Here is a 9,711-nt window from a genome sequence, read left to right as displayed (position 1 = left end):
GTAAAACACACATAAATAATTAAAATAAAGGCAAGGACTATCTTTTTAAAATTAGGGGAATTACACTTATTGTGAGTGATTTTTCTTGTAAAGTATTGGTGTCTTTATGGCTATGAACTTACATCAAACATATGTGACATATTAGGGTTTCATCACCCTATTGATATCTGTGTGTATTTTTTCAAGTTGTGGTGTTTTACTGGTTTATGGAAAGTGTTTAAGAGTTGAAAAAAATGGAAGAACCAATTCACCTCCTCCCCCTCTTGGTTCATCAATTATGTATTTTTTTTTTTTTTTTTCGGTTGGATAAAAGAGAAGAGAATAAACTCACAATTTATTAGGAAATTATTTAATTTAAAACTTCTATAATGGTCAACTTTTGTTCCCCCCTTCTCTTCCTCCCATTTTTTGATGGATGAAAATTTGTAAAGAATTAAGGATGATACATCCCTCCTATTATCTTTTCTTTTCTTATATTATCTATACCAAACAAAAGAAATTTGTTCCATCCTTCCTATTTTCTTTCCACACCACTTCCTTCCTTCCTACTGAACAAAGCATTAGGGCCGGTTGAAGCCTTAGGCGAGGCCTAAGGCCCCGGCCAATAGGAAGGCCCCAAAATTATTATTTCCTTATTGTATTCAATTTCTTAAATTTTGTATTTCCTTGTATTAGTAAGGCCGTAAATTTATTATTTCAACTTTCTACTACATTTTTATTTTCTTATATTATTAGGTGGCCATCCAATAGGAAGGCCCCTAAAATGATTGTTTCCTTTTTTATTAGCCTTCTTAAAAATTTATTTCCTTGTATTAGTAAGGCCCTTAAAATTATATTTTATCTTTCTAACATTTTTATTTCCTTATATTAGTGTACTCTAACTAATCGTAGCTATTTCTTTGTATTAGTAAGGCCCCTAAAATTATTACTTTCATATTTTATATTTTTATTATTTTATTATTTTTAACAATACTCTATATTATTGGGGCTTCTTTATTTCCATATATTATTAAGACTCTTCCAACCAATAGTAACAATTTAATAGTAGTTCATTATATTATTAGACTCCTCCAACCAATTGTAGCAATTTACCATGGGCGAAAAGAATTTGATTCATTCTAAAATTTTCATTTCACTTTCTATCAAAATTTCTAATACTATCCTTATCTAATATTATTTTCCTCCTCAATATGTTGAAGAGCTTAGGCATATTCGTTGTTTTTCATGCATGTCGCAGCTTAAATTAGCTTCAGTTGTATGATGTTTGAAACAGCCTCGTAGCTGCCTTGCTTGCTTCAACATTCCCGGCATAGAGCTGTGACATCTAATCATATAATTTAGCAGCTTTCTTATAATCTCGGAGCTTAATGTAAAGTGTTGCAAGATGAAATTTTGAATCAAACGATCCATTTAATTGAGCCTCATTGACCACTTCAACAAGGGAATTACTGTCGATTCCCTGAGAGAGAGAAAAAATGCACACAAACGCAACAAAATTAATCTTTCCATGTACATTTCCATTAATTGAAATGGACTTATCATACTGCATTTGAATGAGTTATAGTTTGTGGAATGAATAATGAAAAGATATAGATGTAATTAAATTCATTTGGTTTCACATCTTCATGATAATTTTGTCTCCACAAATTGTGATATAATGAGGTAATAAAAACATACTTTATGACCTCATTAAGCCAGATATGAAATATGATATCCTATCAGCTATTAGTAAGAAATGGGACACAAACTTTGGTCATGAATTAAAATATGTGTCATCACTGTTACCATAACAATAATACTCACTTATAAGCCAGAACACATAAATCTCTAACAGTCATAAAATGTAGTCACAAAGGTCACCCTACAAAAGTTCCAACATTCTGCAACCAGAAAGGATGCTCAGAAGAAAATTTGTAATAGAACCAAAGGGGGGAAAAATTGTAATAGAACCAAAAGGGGAAAAGGTTGGCCTTCACCATATATATATATATATAGAGAGAGAGAGAGACTTAACGAGTAGCCTATCAGAGCAATTTATTCAATGCCAAACATATTGTTTTCTGAATACTAAAAATTTTGGTCATCAATATATTAAGTTTTTTTTTTTAAATATTATTTTCATATGTAAAGAGTATTATAGATTAACACTACCACAAAACATACATTATCCATGTTAGATGAAAATAGCAAATTTTCTAATCAACTATATCTAGAGGAACTTTGTGGTCTCAAATTAATGCACTAGTAATAAAGTTTACAATGTTAATTGCCTTCAAGATAAAATTTTCAATGAACACTAAATGATCCCAAGTGGCTTCTCAAACTTGAACTATCGATTTATTTACTACTGGCATGTTAGATCATTTGAATTTAGTTTCCAACTTACTTTCATATTGAAAGATTTACTAGAATCACAATACATGAATGTTTCAAAGTTAAAGCAAATTTGCAGATACAACATACATTATCTATGTTAGATGAAATTAGCAAATTTTTTAATTAACTACATCTAGAGGAACTTTATGGTCTCAAATTAATGCACTAGTAATAAAGTTTACAATGTTAATCACCTTCAAGATAAAATTTTCAATGAACACTAAATGATCCCAAATGTCATCTCAAACTCAACTTGTAACTATCGATTTATTTACTACTGGCATGTTAGATCATTTGAATTTAGTTTCCAACTTACTTTCATATTGAAAGATTTATTATAATCACCATACATGAATGTTTCGAAGTTAAAGCAAATTTGCAGATACTGATGATTAAGGCAGCAATGGTATTCCGTAGGGATGACAAAATTCAACACTACCCGTCTACACGGCTCAAGAATGAAACAAAGAGGATGAAACAAAAAAGAGAAGCAAATATGATGAAAATCCAAAAGCAATGGATAAAGAAGAAAAATAATATGGCAATGCTAACTTGTGTTTTACTAATAATATAATTAGTTTTGATAACCTAGCTTCTATTGTGAGGAAAGGCATCCTAAATATTATATAAATTAAGTAAATATTGTACTTATTGGCATTTAAATTTGTGATGAATTGAAGAAACCAATTAAGGGACAAAGATACAGGTACATGAACAGATAGATACACAACACATAGAAACACACAAAAATACACAAATAAAAGGAATGGGAAAAGCAAATAAATTAATAAATTCCCAAAAGATAATAAGAACAACGAATTGCAAATGGAATGAGAACCACAATTAGTGATGCTACTATTACAAGAAAATCCAAAACATATATATATATATGTATATATATATATATATATATATATATATAGAAAGAGAGAGAGATAGTGTGTGTGTGCGCGCGCGCGCTATACAAATTGGTAGGGGAATGCAGAGATAAAAGAGGAAATTGGAGTTACAGAGGGAGGTCTACGGTAAGCTTCTAGTGAGTCTCAAAGCCAACGAAATGACACGTGGAAGAAAGTCAGGGGTACTGTGGGAAACTGAAGTATTATGAGGTTGTTTTTGTAAAACTACATGTTGATATAGAGGGTTAAAAGGTTAAAAAAAAATATACCATTTCTTGATTTTTGCTGTTATCCTTGTAGAGGGATCATGCTAATCTTCTCTGTATAGGTCCAATTTTAATGGATGTCCCCAAAGGGTCACTCTTATATTGTGAACTAAACATATATTGGTTGCATATACTTTTAGTTTTTAACCGATATGGGCCGAGTAAGCTCTTTGAAAAACATGTTTTACACAGTCTAGTAGCCTACAAATTCACTCCACAAAAATAGCCTACAAACTATTCAGTATAATGGATGAAAAAAGGCATACCCTCCCTATGCAAGAAACAAACGAAGCCAAATTGAGTGAGACCACTTTCAATTAACATTAAAGCAAATAGCAAACAAGAAAACAATTAAGAATCCAAAATTTAGTTATAGAAATCATCAAATGTAACAACACTTACGTCCATAAGCTTAAATATAGCAGTTCTAGCTACCTCTACAGAAGATCTATTGATTCCCTGGTGTAACCTCAAATTCTGCTCTTTCCACATAGCCCACACAGTAGTGGAGAATAACATAGCAAGGGCACTAGATGACTTAACCCTTCTGAACGCTCCAATCAAGTAATTCTTCAACGGAGTGGCATGTTATATTCCAACCAAAACAAGAGTTGAACCAATTCCAAATGCCTCTAGCTAGCAAAGGCACAGTTAAAGAAAAGATGGTGTCTTAAGTCATCGCTACGCATGCAGTTATGACAAACTGAAGAAAGGCAGAAACCTCTGTCATGACCTGAGTTTTTCAACCCGGTGCGTCAGTGATGATCCGAAAGTTGATCTGATAACGGATCCGAAATGCGAAAGCAAAAGATAAAACCAAAGTCTATAGAGATATAAATCATCCCTAAGACACCAATGTGACCTTCCACGAAGTCATAGAACTCAAGTGAAACGAAAGCGGAAACAAGGGTCAAAACGAGCAAAATCCATTAACCAAGGGGCAAAATGGTCAATTCAAAATTAAGAAGAACTTAACTCTAAAAAAGTCAAACAAGGTGAATACAACCTAATCTAGTCATTTCACAACATTCTAAGAGGTTCCAAGAATATTGGACAAGAATTTCACAAAATGCCCTCCCCCGGTTTAAGCAAAAACTGACACTGTCTCACTAAAACTAGAATAACTCCTACTGTGATTTGAATCCAAGAATGGCATTGGTACCATTGGAAAGATGACTCAAAATTAATGAATTTAGTCTCAAGAATCACCCCATTTGGATTAGAAATGAATGAGATATGACCATTTGAAGTCGAAACAACAGTGCTGAAACAGAACTGAAGAAGCTGGAGTGTGGAAGCTATTTAGGTCGACCGAAATGGCGACCGAAATGGCATTTTGGTAGATCAAAATGACCAAAAAATTTCCTGAAATTCTGAAAGTGAAGAAAAATCACTTAGGTCGACCAAAATGATGAATCGGTCGACCGAAATGGACCTAAAACTTGATTTTGGCTACTGGAATACATGTTTTACTGTGCAAATGAAGTCCGAAAGGGCTTCGGTCGACCAAAATGGCATTTCGGTCGGCCAAAATGACTCGAGAAAGAACTGAAACACTTTCTAAATGCCAAAAATGAAGAAAACTTCTCAAGTCTCAAATGAATCCCCCATGGAATGATCAAACTGAATTATATGCAAGTGTGTGATAATGTGAATATACACGCAAGTGTAATATGGCATTTTAAACATGTTACAATGGCCTATGGCCTTATTACATTTCATTTACGACAATTGACATGTCAAACCTCTAAGTTAGAAAGATTACATTTCGAAGGCAACTCAAACATGCTAACATTTGCATGTGAACAAGGATGGTTTAAAAGAAGCTTCAAATCTACGAATCACCCAAGGCAAGTGCAAATCTCCAATCTTGAATCCTGTACCTGAACAAATCCCCTAGTAACTTTGGGGTGAGTAAATAAGTTTACTCGTAGAGAATGAGCATGCATCAAACCTAGGAGCTCTGATACCACTTGTCGTGACCCGAGTTTTTCAACCCGGTGCGTCAATGATGACCCGAAAGTTGATCTGATAACGGATCCGAAATGCGGAAGCAAAAGATAAAACCAAAGTCTATAGAGAGATAAATCATCCCCAAGACACCAATGTGACCTTCCATGAAGTCACGGAAATCAAATGAAACGAAAGCGGAAACAAAAGTCAAAATGGGCAAAATCCATTAACCAAGGGGCAAAATGGTCAATTCACAATTAATAAGAGGAACTTGACTCTAAATAAGTCAAACAAGGTGAATACAACCTAATCTAGTCATTTCACAACATTCCAAGAAGTTCCAAGAACATTGGACAAGAATCCCACAAAATGCCCTCCCTCGGTTTAAGCAAAAACTGACACTGTCTCACTAAAACTTGAATAACTCCCATTGTGATTTGAATATGAGAATGGCATTGGTACCATTGGAAATCTGACTCAAAATCCATCAATTTAGGCTCAAGAATAACCCCATTTGGAATAGAAATAAAGGAGATATAACTGTTTGAAGTCGGAACAACAGTACCGAAACAGAACTGAAGAAGCTGGAGTGTGGAAGCTATTTAGGTTGACCGAAATGACTAGAAATTTTCCTGAAATCCTGAAAGTGAAGAAAAATCACTTAGGTCGACCGAAATGATGAATTGGTCGACCGAAATGGACCTGAAACTTGATTTTGGCTACTGGAATACATGTTTTACTGTGCAAATGAAGTCCAAAAGGGCTTTGGTCGACTGAAATGGCGAAATGACTCGAGAAAGAACTGAAACACTTGCTAAATGCCAAAAATGAAGAAAACTTCTCAAGTCTCAAATGAATCCCCTATGGCATGATCAAACTGAATTATATGCAACTGTATGATGATGTGAACATACACGCAAGTGTAATATGGCATTTTAAACATATTACGATGGCCCATGGCCTTATTACATTTCATTTACAACACTTGACATGTCAAACCTCTAAGTTAGAAAGATTACATTTCAAAGGCAACTCAAACATGCTAACATTTGCATGTGAACAAGGATGGTTTAAAAGAAGCTTCAAATCTACGAATCACCCAAGGCAAGTGCAAATCTCCAATCTTGAATCCTGTACTTGAACAAATCCCCCAGTAACTTCGGGGTGAGTAAACAAGTTTACTCGTAGAGAATGAGCATGCATCGACTCAATTTCTTTATAGATTTTTATAACAACGTGAAATAATTCAAAATGGTCATGCCACCTAACGTCTATGTCAAATGTGAGACTCATGGAGCATCCTAAGCTACCTTAAATCATTTATAGCATAAAACACATCATTTATACAATTTCAACAACGTAGGTGCATGCTATACAAAACATCAAGACATAGATTCTCAAAGTTACCATCTTGAAATCTAAAATGCAATAACAACTAAATATAATAATTTAGTACAATTAGAATTTCTAGAACCACACATCAAGATATAGATTCTCTAAGTTATCAACTTGAAATCTAAAAGTGTGAAAACAACTAAATATAACAATTTAGTATGAATGTACTTAACAATATCAAATCGCCAATAGTCAAAACCACAAGTCACAATTAAACATGATTGTCAACTTAGAATTGAATGCGAAATCAAATAGTGGAAGACTTGGACATCAAGCTCAGAATTCTGCCGAGACCTCAATGATTATTCTGGGCATTAACCCGCTGGGAGAACCACCCTAGTGCGCACTATAAATAGGGAGAACTCATACCTCCCGCACTAGAGCCAAACTCTAGCCATGTCACATGTAACAACAATGTCCCAGGACTCCAAAATAAACCAAATAAGTTCATAACTTATACATAATTTATATAATGCACGAAATCACCTTCCATGCACAAGTAGGTTGAAACCACTCAATCCATGCCTTAGAGTTTCAATTCTAAAATGGCATATATAATGTCAAATACGAAGTGTGCAATTCATTACACAAGACAACAATATATTTCATAAAGAAAGCATGTTCTCATGAATATAATTATAACAATAATATTATCAAATGCTTAAAATTCAACCAAATGAATACACAACAAGTCCAAGTCTATGATTTGAATATAGAAACAACTTCTAAAACACAATTAAAATCCATGGAACAATGAGATATTATTTAATTAAATCATGATAATTAAATCTCTAATTTCTAAAACAGCTCTAAATGGCCCCAAATTTATATATGCTAATAAACAAATCCTAGTCATCACAATATCAAGTTAAAAACTTAATTAAGCCAATGGAACCACTAAATAGATTTTAATTAATCCTTTTAATTAAAATCTCTAGATTTTCAAACTCATCTAAATGCTCTCAAATTAAAGTATGCTAAAGAACATGCCAAGACTTAATTTAAAAGCATATCACAAATTAATTTCATACAAGGTACGTCCATGGGAATTAAACTTTCACCAAAAAAAATTATTAAATAAAAAGTGCAATTCTTATTCAAATAATCCCAATTTAATATATGTTAACCAACATATCAAAACTTAATTTCCTAGCATGCCACGATTTAATTCTAAGTTGAATACTATCATGAGAATTAAATCTTAACTATAGAAAATAATTAAATTAAAGTCTAGATTCTTAACAAAAGCATGCATACAAGTTGTATAAGCATCAAAAACATGCAATACAACTAAAATATGAAATTATAACACCCCCTACCTCAATTTGAGATGAAATCTCAAATCCCCACAGAAAGAAAAGTGCTCTGAATCCGACGAAACTTCGGGGTTTTGTTGGGGACAACACGATGAACATAACCCTCAAGAAAGCCCCATCAAAAGCACAACTTGACTTCAAACCCGAACTCAAGAAATGGCCAAAAACGAACTCCAATAAGGAGGAAAGATGCGCGTCGTCAAGACAAGCATTAAACATTGAGGCACTACACCTTTTTACTGAAGGGAAGTGGCCGGAAAAGAAGAGAGAAGGGTGGCAGCCGGCCAAGAGAGAGGAGAGAAAGAGAGAGAAAGATCTGATTTTTCTTCTTAAGACCTCTTATTTATAGAAAAACCCTAAAAGTGTCCCGAACGGGCCCCGTCGGATCTGGAAAAGTGAAATTTGAGCAGACGCGCTCAAACGGCAAAACACCATGAACAAAAAAGAACCAAAATGAGAAAATATGAACAACGAAAGAAACGGCGTCGAAAACTGAGTCCCGATCAGAAAGATATGCACCAAACAAGTTCGGCGTAAACCGGGTTCAGAAACCCTAAAACTGGAGAAAAACAACCAGAAGGGAATTCCAAGAGTACGCGACTCGACAAAAAGTGAAAATAAATCCCGTACGAGGATCCAGGCTCAAAACAAGGCATTTAGCAATAACTTTCATTAATTGCACAATGGCCCATCCAAAAAATGAAAACTGCACAACTGGCCCAGAATGGAAATATCTTCCAAAAATATTTTCTTAAAAACCCCTGAAATAAAATATCTTCAAAAGATATTTACGAAAAATACCCCAAGAAATGGAAATGTTTCTGAAGAACTATGCATTCATGCCCCTATGGACACCGGGAGTAACCAGAGTACTTTTCTGCAAAAGTAAAGGTACGCATTTCGTGGAAACCACTTAGAATGAAGATACGTGAAGTCAAAAGCCAACTCCGAACACAAGAAGTGAGATTATGCCAACAAAGTGACAAACGGGAAAAAGACGGAATAAGGAAAAGGACAAAAAGTGAATAGTATCCCAAAAGTGAAAATATGGAAATGACTTGGTCCTCAAAGGAAGTTGTCAATCCCAAGAAAAGAGTCTCGAAAACCATCCCCGAGTACTCAAGATGATACTAAGTGCTAAGAAATTGAACTCAGAAAGGAAAAGATCAACGGAAAAAAAAAATATCCGTGAAAATCTGAGAAAAGGGAAAGGAATGAAAATGACCAGGTCATTACAACCTCATTTCTGCAAATAAGTGAATGAAGGATGCTTGTTGTGAATAACTATACAAGTAGTGAAATTCGTTCTCAGTCTAGCTTTATTCCAACCCAATTTTCTCCTATTCATTACAGGATTATGAGCTCTACAAATGTCCTATACCTATTTAAAGCTGAACCGGCCTCCATCCACAATAACTTATCAACACCAAAATGCATAGGAATAGCTTCAATAATTTTCCTCCATAGGGCCCTCTTATCTCTTCCTTCTACGAGTTTAAGCTATGG

At 34.1% G+C, this 9,711-nt stretch overlaps 1 non-coding gene across 1 annotated transcript; it reads right to left on the bottom strand.

Moving 5' to 3' along the window:
• Positions 1-3,532: 3,532 nt before the first annotated feature.
• Positions 3,533-3,634, bottom strand: LOC132310580 (U6 spliceosomal RNA). Its single transcript, XR_009482645.1, has one exon. It is a non-coding gene; the product is annotated as a U6 spliceosomal RNA (small nuclear RNA).
• Positions 3,635-9,711: the final 6,077 nt, after the last annotated feature.

The sequence above is a fragment of the Cornus florida genome, unplaced genomic scaffold, assembly GCF_030987335.1.
Source record: "Cornus florida cultivar Cherokee Brave unplaced genomic scaffold, ASM3098733v1 CherokeeBrave_3.0.0_Hap2_Chr05, whole genome shotgun sequence".
In the NCBI taxonomy this organism is placed as follows: Eukaryota; Viridiplantae; Streptophyta; class Magnoliopsida; order Cornales; family Cornaceae; genus Cornus; species Cornus florida.
Note: the sequence above shows the minus strand (reverse complement) of the source record. Positions and strands in the feature narration are given on the sequence as shown.